General features: G+C 44.7%; 1 protein-coding gene across 1 annotated transcript in view; it reads left to right on the top strand.

Moving 5' to 3' along the window:
• mao (monoamine oxidase) overlaps positions 1-14,860 on the top strand; it is a 200,912-nt gene that overhangs the window by 21,063 nt on the left and 164,989 nt on the right. The window lies entirely within an intron of this gene.

The following is a 14,860-nucleotide window of genomic DNA, read 5'->3' as shown; positions in this document are numbered from 1 at the left end:
ACTCTTACCAACCCTTCTGTATAATATTAAAAAATGGCTTTCATTTAAAAACTGCCTTATCACATCTCTCAGGAATGTCTCGTAGGGTGTGGCTTCCAAGCAGTCAATTTATCTTGGGATTCAGATGGCCCCTTAAACCTGTAGTTTCTGAGATGAAGAATTATGCAAGTTTTGTTGTTTCTGACAATACTATGACAACTGTTTAAATCTTCCACTTCACCAGGTCATGCTAGAATTTATCTGAAGGTTCAATTTGCATCATGTTGACAGTTAAATGTATTTTCATCACTTACTGTGTTTTCTACATTGAATAAGCAGTGCTGTTTGAAAGAAGATTATTTTCTGGCAGTCACTTTTGCATTACCTGGATTTTTTTTATCATTCTCAATGTGTTCTCTTCTAAAGGTATTAAATCCTGCTGGGTAGAGCTCCATGGGTGTCAGCAACCGCACAACACTTTGCCTAGATGGTCACTCTTCGTGAGTGATGGTGAGTTCTGGCTCGCCATTTTATCACGTGGGCCATTATAGCCAAGTATGATCCCATCTCCAAATGATATCTACACATATGCATTTTTCAGCAGGGGACACTGGATATTGATCAGAAACTGATTTGCCTCTCATTAGCTCAGGGTACATAACCCAACTGAAGCACACCTACAGCTGCCTTAGTTGAGACCAGCTAATTCAGCATTGACCAAGAATCAAACGTAGGACCTTCTTTTCTGGGTGGTTCAGGTACATATGTGTCAACCTAGAAAACCAGTAAAATTTGATCAATAGCTTCAAATAAGTTGACACAGTCCCAGAAAAACTGACAACTCAAAAACAGCCCTGAATCTACAATGGGTGAAAAGAACACTGCATGTGCAATGAGACATGGTTTGGTTGTAATTGAAACTGCTGGTATACCCATTTTTTTTTGCTTGTATAGGAAGGTGAAAGAAAGCATAAGCACATGAAAGCTCGAAGGGGAATGCATTTGTTGAAGGCCCATTATTTATTTCTAGGTGATTTGGTGACAGTTTACCTCTCCAGAAAATTTAGATTTTTTTTTTGTGCATTTTTCAACATTTTAGAGTCCACAAACAAAACCCCAAACCTCCTGGATAGGTATGTTATTATGAATTAATGATAATTAACATTTTGAACAAAAGATACTTAAAATATTAAAAATGATGATAAATATTGAATCAAGCTGTTTGATGTTTCTAAAAGTTTCTACCTCATCCACTACTGCTGAAACATTCATGGACGCCTCTGTCACCTCTAGGCTTGACTTCTTTAACACTCTCCTCGATAGTCTCCTAAGTACAAACTCCAACTCATCCAAAACTCTATCGGCTGCATCCTATCCAATAGTAAGTCCTGTTCTATTACTCCTGTCCTTGTTGACCTCTATCAGATACTGTTTTGTCTTAATTTGTTCCCAGTGTGTGAAACCTGGTAAGTAATTTATATAAAGAATAGTGAACTACAAACACAAAATTTACTAAGATAATGGGGTGGGAGGGAGCAGCTGATCACAGTCTTATAAGCTTTTGACTCTTTCCAACTTGCACTAAATCCTCTTTGACATTCCACATCTTGAACAGAATTCGGCTGATTATTCCCTACCATTCCCCCCCCATTTCTGGTCGAACAATGAACTGAGTTTCCTATCATTACTGTGACGCAAATGGTATTTGTGCTAAAGAGTAGGCAGTTGCATTCAGCATTATGGGCAAAAGGCTGCCTCTGCCATTTGGCAGTAGCCCTCTCTACCCACCAAGCCAACAGCTTTTGGGAGAAGTTATTATCAGGATTTTAGCAATCCACTTTCAAATATTGCTCTCACATCAGTGGATTTATCTCAACTACTCCTATCACTTAAAAACATGAAAATGAAGGAAGAGGACGCCTTTCTGTCCATGTTTCCAGATATTTTTAAATTAAGAAATAGTAATTCGAAAACAGATTTTCAAAACAATGAAGTTCTTATCCCCTTAGGGATTGTATCTATCTTCCAACCACACATTAAAGCAAAATAATGACCAGAGGCAGGCAGCTGTCATAAATTGGCCATTAGAATCATATTTCGTTTCACTCCACCTCTCCCCCTTTAAGACGCTCCTTAAAACCTACCTCTTTGGCCAAGCTTTTGGTCACCTGTCCTAATGTTTCCTTCCTTGGCTTAGTGTCAATTCTTGTCTGAATGTGCTCCTGTGAAGCGTCTTAGGACATTTTACTAGGTTAAAGGTGGTATATAAATGCACATTGTTGCAGCATAGTGGTGCAGATCCTGAAATGTAGATCTAGTTTAATAATGTTTGTCTAAGATTGTGGCTTTAGCAGCTGTTTGCTTGTACAATTTCCTGGTGTTTTTTCAGCTGTTACAGTGTGACTGCTGATGGAACTCATCAAATTTTTTGGCAAGAGAAAAGCAAGATAAAAACACTCCAACAACGATCAGTTAAAATAGGCCGAAATACATGGAGAAAAGCATTAAAGAACTCAGAAATATTGCACATCAATTCATATGATGCGCACAGGTCACATTTAAATCCCTATCTTGAATTTCCAATTATATGAAAACTGCCTAGTTCCAGCAATCTTCTTTGATGAGTTGCACCAATTTGATAGGTTATCTGTCTGTCTGTCTATCTATCTATCTATCTATCTATCTATCTATCTATCTATCTATCTATCTATCTATCTATCATAAATTAAAAATCTTACAGCTGTATGCACTTCATGTCTGCAGCATTTGATTTTCTTGTCATGTTGTCACATTTTTTTCATTATAAATTCGTATGTCCATATTTATAATGGGAACTGCCCAGGTAAACTCGTCATGCTGATAGAGCATTCGTGGGTGACGGCAGAGCAAATGTATCGACTGTCTGTGCTAGTCCGGCTGCCGTCTTGAAGTTTTTCTGAGTGTTTTTTTCCGAGCAGGCAAGTTGCTTCTAAAATTCAAATTTCAAGTTTTAAATTGGAGATTCTTGTTTCTCATCTTGAATAGTAATAATGAAATAATTATGTCCTTCAGGTTTTCTCTTTTTTTAACGATAGAGTCACTCCTCTTGCTCCGACAGCTCTCCCTCTGACCCGCTGCTGTTTCAGACAAACCGCTCCTCTCGCCTGCCCAGACTCTTCAACCCAGATGCTCGTCTCCAACATTGGCCCTTTGGTATTCTGTATATTTATATATTTTTATTAATTTAATTGGTCCATTCTCAGTTGGCACTGATATCTGATCCACTAGTGGGTGCGTCAGCCAGTTTGCAGCCTGCACTATTGGTTCTCACGCCTGTTGATTAGTCGCTCTGTGGCCTGCTGTAGGAATTTTTTTTTAAAGTTAGTGTCCCCTTCTTGGCCAATACTTATCCCCACGCTTGCTGGTCAGTGTTTGGGCGGACAATTCTGGGCTGCAGCTTTTGCTGGTGCTGGTCCCTGTGTGCTAAAGCCTGACGTGAGCTGCATTCTTTAGTTTGCCATTCTGAAGCAAACTTCACAAGCAACACTGCATAATGACGTATTCTTTTTAGAATTCTCTCTTTCTCTCGTGTTCTCTCTTACTCTCTCTCTCGCTCTCTCTCTCATTCTTTCTTTTTCTCACTCTCTCTTTCTCTTGCTCTCTCTGGCACGCTCTCTCCTCTCTCTTTTTTTTTCCCTCCTGTAATGGAAACACATAAAATTGACATAATGGGCTTGATATTACCAGGGCGGCGGGTTCGTGGCGGGGGGGTCTACCCACGCGCCCGGTGAAATCAGTCTGCCCCGCGCGCGACCGCAGGCTAATTGGATCCACTTACCTGGTCTTCCGGGTTCTCCGCTGCTGATCTGCGCGTCGGGCGGACTGCGCATGCGCAGTAAGCTCTGTCAGCTGCAGGAGCTCTATTTAAAGGGGTAGTCCTCCACTGACTGATGCTGCAAGAAATAGGAAAAATTACAGCATGGAGCAGCCCAGGGGGAAGGCTGCCCCCAGGTTTAATGATGCCTCACTCCAGGTCCTACTGGATGGGGTGAGGAGGAGGGGGAGGACAGAGATCTTCCCCCCGGCGGGCGGGAGGAAGCAGCCTGCGTCTGCTACCAAGAAGGCCTGGCTCAAGGTGGCAGAGGAGGTCACCTGCACCACCAACATATCGCGCACCTGCATACAGTGCAGGAGGCGCTGCAATGACCTAAGTAGGTCAGCCAAAATGAGTACACTTACTCATTCCCCTACACTCTGTCTGCCACATCACCGCCCCCACCCCACACCTCCTTCTACACTGCCAACACTACTCTGTCACATCACCCCTCATACCCACTCAAACCTCATCCTCATCTTACCTGCACTTACTCACCTCGCCAGTACTCATCCCACCACTACCACTCAACCCAATCCTCATACAATCTCATGGATCTATCTCATACTCACCCTCTCATGCATCTCTTTCACGGTCAGCCTCACTCAACCTGCCACTACCTGTGCTGCAGCCACAGGGCATGCATCACATATGTGCAGTAGGCAGCGTAAGGCAAACGTGTCGTGAGCATGAAGGAGATGCACAAGGGTGTTTGAGGGTTTGTCATGGTTTTTACTTATATTTAATTTCTGACCAACTCACATCACATATTATATTGGCACCACTACTGCCACATCTTTGCGAATCTTGTCTGGTTTTTGCAATAATGCCCTTTCCTGAGGATCACAATGAAGACCCACACCTGATGCCACCCATTGTGTCACTGCAGAGTGGGTGTAGGTGTATTTGCAGGGCTCTTTTGTGCAGACGACTGAGAGACGTCGGCGATGTCCCCGGTGGCACCCTGGAAGGATGCGCAGGAGAAGTTGTTGAGGGCAGTGGTGACTTTGACAGCGACAGGTAAGAAGATGGTGCTCGGGCCAGCCGGGAGCAGCTCGGCATGAAGGAGGCTGCAGATGTCCACGACTACATGTCGAGTGACTCTGAGCCTCCGTGTGCACTGCTTCTCAGTGAGATCCAGGAAACTGAGCCTCGGTGTGTGGACCCTGTGGCGAGGGTAGTGCCCTCTGCGACGCATCTCTCTCTGCCTTTGCCCTCCCTCCTGCTGTGCAGGTGGATGTGTCACAGCACTGTGTTGTGGAGCTCCACATGTCAGAGGTGGACAGCGTGGCCGGCGAGGCTGGTGATGCTGTTTGCCCTCCAAGGAGGTCATGACTGCAGCTACGGCGGCCCCCATCCAGAAGATGTACATCTGAGGGGGTCTGCAAGGTAGGTACATGTGTCTGGACCCCAGGGTAAGTGTGCAAGTTTGTGAATTTTATTGTTAGGAGGAGGGTGGTGGAGGCCAAACTTTGTCCAACGTGACAGAGTGGCCTCCTGCAATGAGTGAAGGTCTCCCCCCCCAACCTGTCAAATGGACCTTTGTAGCTGCCACAGGCTGATAGCTGCAACACGTCCATTTCAACTGGGAGTGTTTCCCCCAGTACGGGAAACAGTCCCAGTTGTTTGTAAAATCCCACCCCTCCTGAAATATCTCCTTAATCAGGTCTGTTAACGACCTGAAATACCAGAATAAATACTTTTAAGTGGCACCCCGCTGGCTTTAATTGCCTGCGGGAGTCCCACATGCGGGGGCTGCGCGCGCACGTCGGCGCGTCTGTGGGGAACCCGGAAGTGGGCGGGTTGGAGCCGGGCTCCCGACCCGCTCCGGGATTCCTCGATTTTCGGAGCCCCCCCCCGCCAGGAACACAACCGATAGCAGGTGCTAATATCGAGCCCAATGTGTTTTTAAAATGGGGATTGAATTACATCTGCTTTTCCTGATGCAAATATCCCCTGGCCTCCAATCCGGCCTGACAGCTATACTTGATCCTGACTTGAAATATTTGTTTAAATACAATTAAAAATTAAAATTACATATCCAAATATATATGTAGAACATGACACAGGTCCAGGTATGTTACCACATTTGACAAACTGGTGGACCCAACTGAGCATTGTTTATCTGCAACTTCATTATTTAAGTGATGCAAAGCCAGTCCTACTCATTGTTTAAATGTGTTACACACCAGGACCTTGTTTGGTATCCTCTATAATAGTCTTCAAACAAGACTAGAGATTAGGAGAGATATTTTATTTCTAACAGAGTAATGGATAATGAAAGAGGTTCCTAGCAAAAGCAGTTAATTTGTTGAAAAGTGAGTTGGAGGTTGTTGATAGATAGAGATTTATACAGTCGAATGCGTTGTGAGACACAATAATTCTTCGGCTGGTGGATAGATATTCTGGAGTTTTGCTTGATTACCTTTAGGAATTAGGAACTATTAATGCAAAAGTTTCCTTAGAACATTAAATAGAAAGGGTATTTTATGGAAGGTACAAGGAAGATGGACCAAATCGCTTTTTCTTGTTCCATTTTTTTATGTTCCCATAAATAAAGTTACCGATTCAAATGACCATTCTTGTGTAAATGAAAAGCAAGTTAAGGAAGAACTTGCATTTATAAAGTGCCGTTCACGACCTCAGGATGTCGTAAAGCACTTTATAACCAATGAAGTACTTTTGAAGTGTAGTCACTGTTGTAATGTATCATTAATAGTCCCTAATCCCTAAAGGTGATCAAGAAAAACTCCAGAATATCTATCCACCAGCCAAAGAATTAAGACAACATCCAAGCCTGGGCCAATAAGTGGCAAGTAACATTCGCACTACTCAAGTGCCTGGCAGTGTCCAAGAGAGAGCCTAACCACCTCGCCATGACATTCAGTGGCATTACCATCATCTGAATCCCCCACCGTCAACATCCTGTGGGTCACCAGCCATATAAATGCTGTGGCTACTAGAGGATGTCAGAGGATGAGTATTCTGCAGAGAGTGGTTCACATGATTCCCTTTCCACCATCTCAAGGCACAAGCCAGGTGTGTGATGGAATACTCTCCACTTGCCTGGATGAGTGCAGCTGCAACAACACTCTAAAAGCTTGACACTATCAAGGACAAAGTAGTCCGCTTGATCGATGCTCCATCCAACAGCTTAAACATTCAACCCCTCCACCACCAGCGTCCATGGTTGCAGTGTGGTACTATCTACAAGATGCACTGCAACAACTTGCCAAGGTTTCTTCGGTAGCATCTCCCAAACCCGCGACCATCTAAACCATCTAAAAGAACAAAGGCAGCAGGTGCATGGGAATACCATTACCTCCAAATTCCCCTCCAAGTCACCCATCATTCTAACTTGGACATACATCGCCGTTCCTTCATCGTCGTTGGATCCAATTCCTGGAACTCCCTACCTAACAGTATTTTGGGACCACCTCCTCCACGCAGTCTGCAGCCATTTCAGAAGGTGCACCACCACCTTCTCAAGGGCAACTACAGATGGGCAGTAAATGCCGGCCTTGATAGCGACGCCCATATCACGAGAATCAACATAATAAAAAAAAAAATCAGCAGCAAAGGGCCACAGTTGAGTCAGAATTGCTTGTGAACTTGACACTACCCTTGGACAACAGCATGTTTGTGAATTCACTGCGAAACCACTTAATTTCAAAGTTCATTACACCCCTCCAGAAAAATGTTCCTCCTGGCCAAACAGACAAACACATTGCATGCTGATTCCGCACTTTAGTCACTATCACTGAAGAACAAGGCATACTGCAGTATGAAGGAAAGTGCCCTTTCAAGGAAACACAAAGATCAATATCCGTACAGTCATGTACAGTTTCTTGTGTTTCTGGTGTGTGGTCTATTTTTTTCTTTTTTGGTACTTCCTTTGGTATTATGGCCCCGATAATAACAGGGAGAGTGGGAGAAGGTTTAGCGGCCAGGAAACCCCCAAATATTGGTTTTCTAGCTGACCTGTTTTAAATTTTTCGAATCGGTTTCACGTCTGTAGCTAGCCAGATTGGCTGTCGGGCAGGAAGGCCTCCGGCAGCAGACTGCAGCCGGGGACTGGAGAGGAGGGAGGGAGAGATCGTGGGCCATGGAGGACATCGGAGATTTGGAGGGGGAGGGGGCGGAGATGGAGATCGGTTGGGGGGGAAGTGGGAGTTGGACATCGGAGATCGGGGGGGGAAGTTGAACATCGGAAATCGGGGGGTTGGTGGTGTTGGATATCGTTGGCATGGGGAGGTTGGCTGAGCGAGGTGATCCAATCGCGCGGATGGAAGCAGGTAAACTTGGTGGGCTGGTGGGAAGCACTCCTGCTTCTCCTGGCCCACAAGCACAAGGCACTTACCTGTTCCATTCAGCCATTCTCTCCTCCCTTCAGCTGCCAGGTTTCCTGAGGCCCGGAAAACCCGGCCCCCAGGATTTAAATGGGAAACAGGTTAATTTTGAGGCAAGCAGCTTCCTTAAAATATTTTAAGGACGGACCTGCCTCCGGAGAACAGGTTAGTTGCCTGACCCCCAACCCTCCTCCATTAAAACTGGAAGTGGGTGCACAGATATGGGTTGGGGTCGGGTTTCCGATCTTTTTATTTTTAAACCCCTCGCGCCCATCCTGGTGGGTTAAAAATTACCCCCTATATGTCTATTGTCTCTCCCTGCCTAATATAGTGCTCCTAAGTGCTATTCTAGTGGGAGAAGGAAATGAGGTAGCTGGCTACCAGATGTCTCTGAACAGTCCTTGGGATGAAGGTGGCTGCTTAGTTCTTTCAGCAGGGTCATCAGCATTATCCAGAGACATATGACAAAGTTAAGGTTAACAATCCTAAACACAATTTTGAGGAATGTAGAAAATGAGTGGTGATGTGAAAAGAGAGATGAGAAGGACGAAATGGGAATATGAGAAAAGACTAGCAGATAATATGAGAGGAAGTAGTAAATGTTTTTATAAGCATACAAAAAGTAAAAGATTAGTTAAAGAGAGGGTAGAACCACTCGGGGATGAAGGAAGGATTCTAATTTTGGAGGATGAAGGTATGGCAAAAACATTAGATATGTTTTTTACATCAGTTTTACAAATGATGGTGTTTACATATGAAATGATAATATAGGTGCACTAGAGGATGATAAGAAACATTGATACAACTAACTGTAGAAGGGGAATTGGTTCTGAATTAGCAGAGCTCAAAGTGAATAAGCCATTGGCCCGTGATGGCATATACCCTACTTTGTTGTAACAAATCAGTGAGGAGGTAACAGAGGCTCTGGCCACTATTTTTCATTCCTCAAATATGCAAATTGTGTTGGAACTGGAGAATATCTGATTATAACACCTTTGCTCGAGAGGGGAGAGAAGGATAAACCAGGTTACTATAGCTCAGTTAGTCTAACATCAGTTGTGGGTAAACTCATAGAATCCATGATTTGAGATAAAATTAGTCAGCATTTAGAAATGCATTGTTTTATCAAGGGCATCCAACATAGATTTTTTTAAAGGAAAGTTGTGCTTGACAAAGTTAATAGAGTTTTTGGAGCAGTGACTGGTTCGATAGATAAAGGGAATGCAGTAGAAATAGTGCATATGGGATTTAGAGGCATTTGCTAAAGTGTCTCATAAGAGGCTGGTTAGAAAAATTCAGGTGAATGGTATGAGGAAACATAGCAGCATGCATAGAAAATTGGTTGATGGACAGGAAACATGGGGCTAGAAATTGGGCTGTGTAGCGCCCGTTTTTCAGGTGCTATGTGGCCTCCTAAGGTCCCAAAATGTCGTGCGGAATGCATGCGCATGCTTCTAGCATGACGTGCGCTGGACGCCATCTTGGTAAAGGCGTTTGTGCAGCTAACGAAAGCTGGCATCATGTAACATAAGGAGAATATACATTAGATCAGTGTGCAACGCTGATTTAATGGGATAGATATCATTTTGGCATTCAACGCTCCAGCCAACGTACTGTCTTAACCACGAACAGCTGAACATGTCTTACACAGACTGGAGGACCCCCACCAGCACTATTTAAAGGGACCGTGCAGGATTTACAAGTTAGTTGCTGGATTATTGCTTCTGGCTGCTGATGCATTTGTACCTATTTTTGGAGGTCTCCTCTACTTGAATACTAGGACTAGGGGACATAGCCTAAAAATTAGAACCAGGACTGCAGGAGTGAAGTTAGGAAACGCTTCTACACGCAAACGTTGGTAGAAGTTTGGAACACCCTTCCGCAAATTGCAGTTGATGCTAGTTCAATTGTTAATTTTAAATCTGAGATTGATAGATTTTTGTTAAAGGTATTGAGGGAAATGGGGCTAAGGCGGGTATATGGAGTTAGGTCACAGATCAACCATGATATCATTGAATGAATCATAGAATCATAGAAAGGTTACAGCATGGAAGGAGGCCATTTGGCCCATCGAGTCTGTGCTAGCCTTATGCAAGAGTAATCCAGCTAGTCCCACTCCCCTGCCCTTTCCCCGTAGCCCTGCAATTTTTTTCCTTTCAAGTACCCATCCAGTTCCCTTTTGAAAGACAAGATTGAATCTTCCTCCACCACCCGCTCTGGCAGTGCATTCCAGATCCTAACCACTCGCTGTGTGAAAAGGTTTTTCCTCATGTCACCTTTGGTTCTTTGCCAAACTCTTTAAATCTATGTCCTCTGGTCCTTGACCCTTCCACCAAGTTTCTCTCCATCTAGTCTGTCTAGTCTGTCTGTGGGAGAACCTTCACCACAGGGACTGCAGCGGTTCAAGAAGGCGGCTCACCACCACCTTCTCAAGGGCAATTAGGGATGGGCAATAAATGCCGGCCTCGCCAGCAACGCCCACATCCCATGAACGAATAAAAAAAGACCCTTCATGATTTTGAATACCTCCATTAAATCTCCTCGCAACTGTCTCTGTTCCAAGGAGAACAACCCCAGCTTCTCCAGTCTATCCACGTAACTAAAGTCCCTCCTCCCTAGAATCATTCTAGTAAATCTTTTCTGCACCCTTTCTAAGGCCTTCACATCTTTCCTGAAGTGCGGTCCCCAGAACTGGACACAATACTCCAGTTGTGGCCAAACCAGTGTTTTATAAAGGTTCATCATGACTTCCATACTTTTGTACTTTATGCCTCTATTTATAAAGCCCAGGATCCCGTATGCTTTTTTAACCACTTTCTCAACCTGCCCTGCCACCTTCAACGATTTGTGCACAATACCCCCAGATCTCTCTGTTCCTGCACCCCTTTTAGAGTTGTGCCCTCCAGTTTATATTGCCTCTTCTCGTTCTTCCTACCGAATTGTATCACTTCGCATTTTCTGCGTTAAATTTCATCTGCCACATGTCCGCCCATGCCACCAGCCTGTCTATATCCCCTTGAAGTCTATCGCTGTCCTCCTCACTGTTAATTCCCTTCCAAGTTTTGTGTCTTCTGCAGATTTTGAAATTGTGCCCTGTACACCCAGGTCCACGTCGTTAATATATATCAAGAAAATCATAGAATCATAGAATCATAGAAGTTACAACATGGAAACAGGCCCTTCGGCCCAACATGTCCATGTCGCCCAGTTTATACCACTAAGCTAGTCCCAATTGCCTGCACTTGGCCCATATCCCTCTATACCCATCTTACCCATGTAACTGTCCAAATGCTTTTTAAAAGACAAAATTGTACCCGCCTCCACTACTGCCTCTGGCAGCTCGTTCCAGACACTCACCACCCTTTGAGTGAAAAAATTGCCCCTCTGGACCCTTTTGTATCTCTCCCCTCTCACCTTAAATCTATGCCCCCTCGTTATAGACTCCCCTACCTTTGGGAAAAGATTTTGACTATCGACCTTATCTATGCCCCTCATTATTTTATAGACTTCTATAAGATCACCCCTTAACCTCCTACTCTCCAGGGAAAAAAGTCCCAGTCTGTCTAACCTCTCCCTATAAGTCAAACCATCAAGTCCCGGTAGCATCCTAGTAAATCTTTTCTGCACTCTTTCAAGTTTAATAATATCCTTTCTATAATAGGGTGACCAGAACTGTACACAGTACTCCAAGTGTGGCCTCACCAATGCCCTGTACAACTTCAACAAGACATCCCAACTCCTGCATTCAATGTTCTGACCAATGAAACCAAGCATGCCGAATGCCTTCTTCACCACCCTATCCACCTGTGACTCCATTTTCAAGGAGCTATGAATCTGTACTCCTAGATCTCTTTGTTCTATAACTCTCCCCAACGCCCTACCATTAACGGAGTAGGTCCTGGCCCGATTCGATCTACCAAAATGCATCACCTCACATTTATCTAAATTAAACTCCATCTGCCATTCATCGGCCCACTGGCCCAATTGATCAAGATCCCGTTGCAATCCCAGATAACCTTCTTCACTGTCCACAATGCCACCAATCTTGGTGTCATCTGCAAACTTACTAACCATGCCTCCTAAATTCTCATCCAAATCATTAATATAAATAACAAATAACAGCGGACCCAGCACCGATCCCTGAGGCACACCGCTGGACACAGGCATCCAGTTTGAAAAACAACCCTCTACAACCACCCTCTGTCTTCTGTCGTCAAGCCAATTTTGTATCCAATTGGCTACCTCACCTTGGATCCCATGAGATTTAACCTTATGTAACAACCTACCATGCGGTACCTTGTCAAATGCTTTGCTGAAGTCCATGTAGACCACTTCAAAAAACTCAATCAAATTCGTGAGACATGATTTTCCTCTCACAAAACCATGCTGACTGTTCCTAATTAGTCCCTGCCTCTCCAAATGCCTGTAGATCCTGTCCCTCAGAATACCCTCTAACAACTTACCCACGACAGATGTCAGGCTCACTGGTCTGTAGTTCCCAGGCTTTTCCCTGCCGCCCTTCTTAAACAAAGGCACAACATTTGCTACCCTCCAATCTTCAGGCACCTCACCTGTAGCGGTGGATGATTCAAATATCTCTGCTAGGGGACCCGCAATTTCCTCCCTAACCTCCCATAACGTCCTGGGATACATTTCATCAGGTCCCGGAGATTTATCTACCTTGATGCACGTTAAGACTTCCAGCACCTCCCTCTCTGTAATATGTACACTCCTCAAGACATCACTATTTATTTCCCCAAGTTCCCTAACATCCATGCCTTTCTCAACCGTAAATACCGATGTGAAATATTCATTCAGGATCTCACCCATTTCTTGTGGTTCCGCACATAGATGACCTTGTTGATCCTTAAGAGGCCCTACTCTCTCCCTAGTTACCCTTTTGCCCTTTATGTATTTGTAGAAGCTCTTTGGATTCACCTTTGCCTGATCTGCCAAAGCAATCTCATATCCCCTTTTTGCCCTCCTGATTTCTCTCTTAACTCTACTCTGGCAATCTCTATACTCTTCAAGGGATCCACTTGATCCCAGCTGCCTATGCATGTCATATGCCTCCTTCTTCTTTTTGACTAGTGCCTCAATCTCCCGAGTCATCCAAGGTTCCCTACTTCTACCAGCCTTGCCCTTCACTTTATAAGGAATGTGCTTACCCTGAACCCTGGTTAACACACTTTTGAAAGCCTCCCACTTACCAGACGTCCCTTTGCCTGCCAACAGACTCTCCCAATCAACTTCTGAAAGTTCCTGTCTAATACCATCAAAATTGGCCTTTCCCCAATTTAGAATTTTAACTTTTGGGCCAGACCTATCCTTCTCCATAGCTATCTTAAAACTAATGGAATTATGATCACTTGTCCCAAAGTGATCCCTCACTAACACTTCTGTCACCTGCCCTTCCTTATTTCCCAAGAGGAGGTCAAGTTTTGCCCCCTCTCTAGTTGGGCCATCCACATACTGAATGAGAAATTCCTCCTGAATACACTCAACAAATTTCTCTCCATCCAAGCCCCTAATGCTATGGCTGTCCCAGTCAATGTTGGGAAAGTTAAAGTCCCCTACTATTACCACCCTATTTTTCTTGCAGCTGTCTGTAGTCTCCTTACATATTTGCTCCTCAATTTCCCGTTGACTATTTGGGGGTCTGTAGTACAATCCTATCAAAGTGATCTCTCCCTTCTTATTTTTCAGTTCTACCCATATAGACTCAGTGGGCGAACCCTCGGATGTATCCCCTCTCACTACTGCCGTGATGTTCTCCCTAATCAAGAATGCAACTCCCCCTCCTCTCTTACCTCCTGCTCTATCTTTCCTATAGCATCTGTACCCTGGAACATTGAGCTGCCAGTCCTGCCCCTCCCTTATCCATGTTTCAGTAATAGCTATAACATCCCAGTCCCATGTACCCATCCATGCCCTGAGTTCATCTGCCTTGCCCATCAGACTTCTTGCATTGAAATAAATGCAGTTTAATCTAGACTTCCCTTGGTCTTTGCCCTGCTTTCTCAGACCATCTGTCCGGTCATGTTCTGTACACTCTCCCTGACTGCCTTTTGTTTCTGTCACCATTTTATTTCCCACTGACTTCCTGCATCGGTTCCCATCCCCCTGCCACATTAGTTTAAACCCTCCCCAACAGCACTGGCAAACACTCCCCCTAGGACATTGGTTCCAGTCCTGCCCAGATGCAGACCGTCCAATTTGTACTGGTCCCACCTCCCCCAGAACCGGTTCCAATGGCCCAGGAATTTGAATCCCTCCCTCTTGCACCATCTCTCAAGCCACGTATTCATCTTAGCTATCCTGTCATTCCTACTCTGACTTGCCCGTGGCACTGGTAGCAATCCTGAGATTACTACCTTTGAGGTCCTACTCTTTAGTTTAACTCCTAACTCCCTAAATTCAGCTTGTAGGACCTCATCCTGTTTTTTCCCTATATCGTTGGTGCCTATATGCACCACGACAACTGGCTGTTCACCCTCCCCCTCCAGAATGCCCCAGCACTGACCCCTGGGCAACACCATTGTACACTTCCCTCCAGTCTGAAAAACAACCATTCATCACGACTCTCTGTTTCCTGTCCCCTAGCCAATTCCGTATCCATGTTGCTACTGCCCCCTTTATTCCATGGGCCGCAATCTTGATGATAAGCCTACCATGCGGC

This window comes from Heptranchias perlo, chromosome 11 (assembly GCF_035084215.1).
Source record: "Heptranchias perlo isolate sHepPer1 chromosome 11, sHepPer1.hap1, whole genome shotgun sequence".
NCBI classification, from domain to species: Eukaryota; Metazoa; Chordata; class Chondrichthyes; order Hexanchiformes; family Hexanchidae; genus Heptranchias; species Heptranchias perlo.
This window is presented reverse-complemented; position numbering and strand designations above follow the sequence as displayed.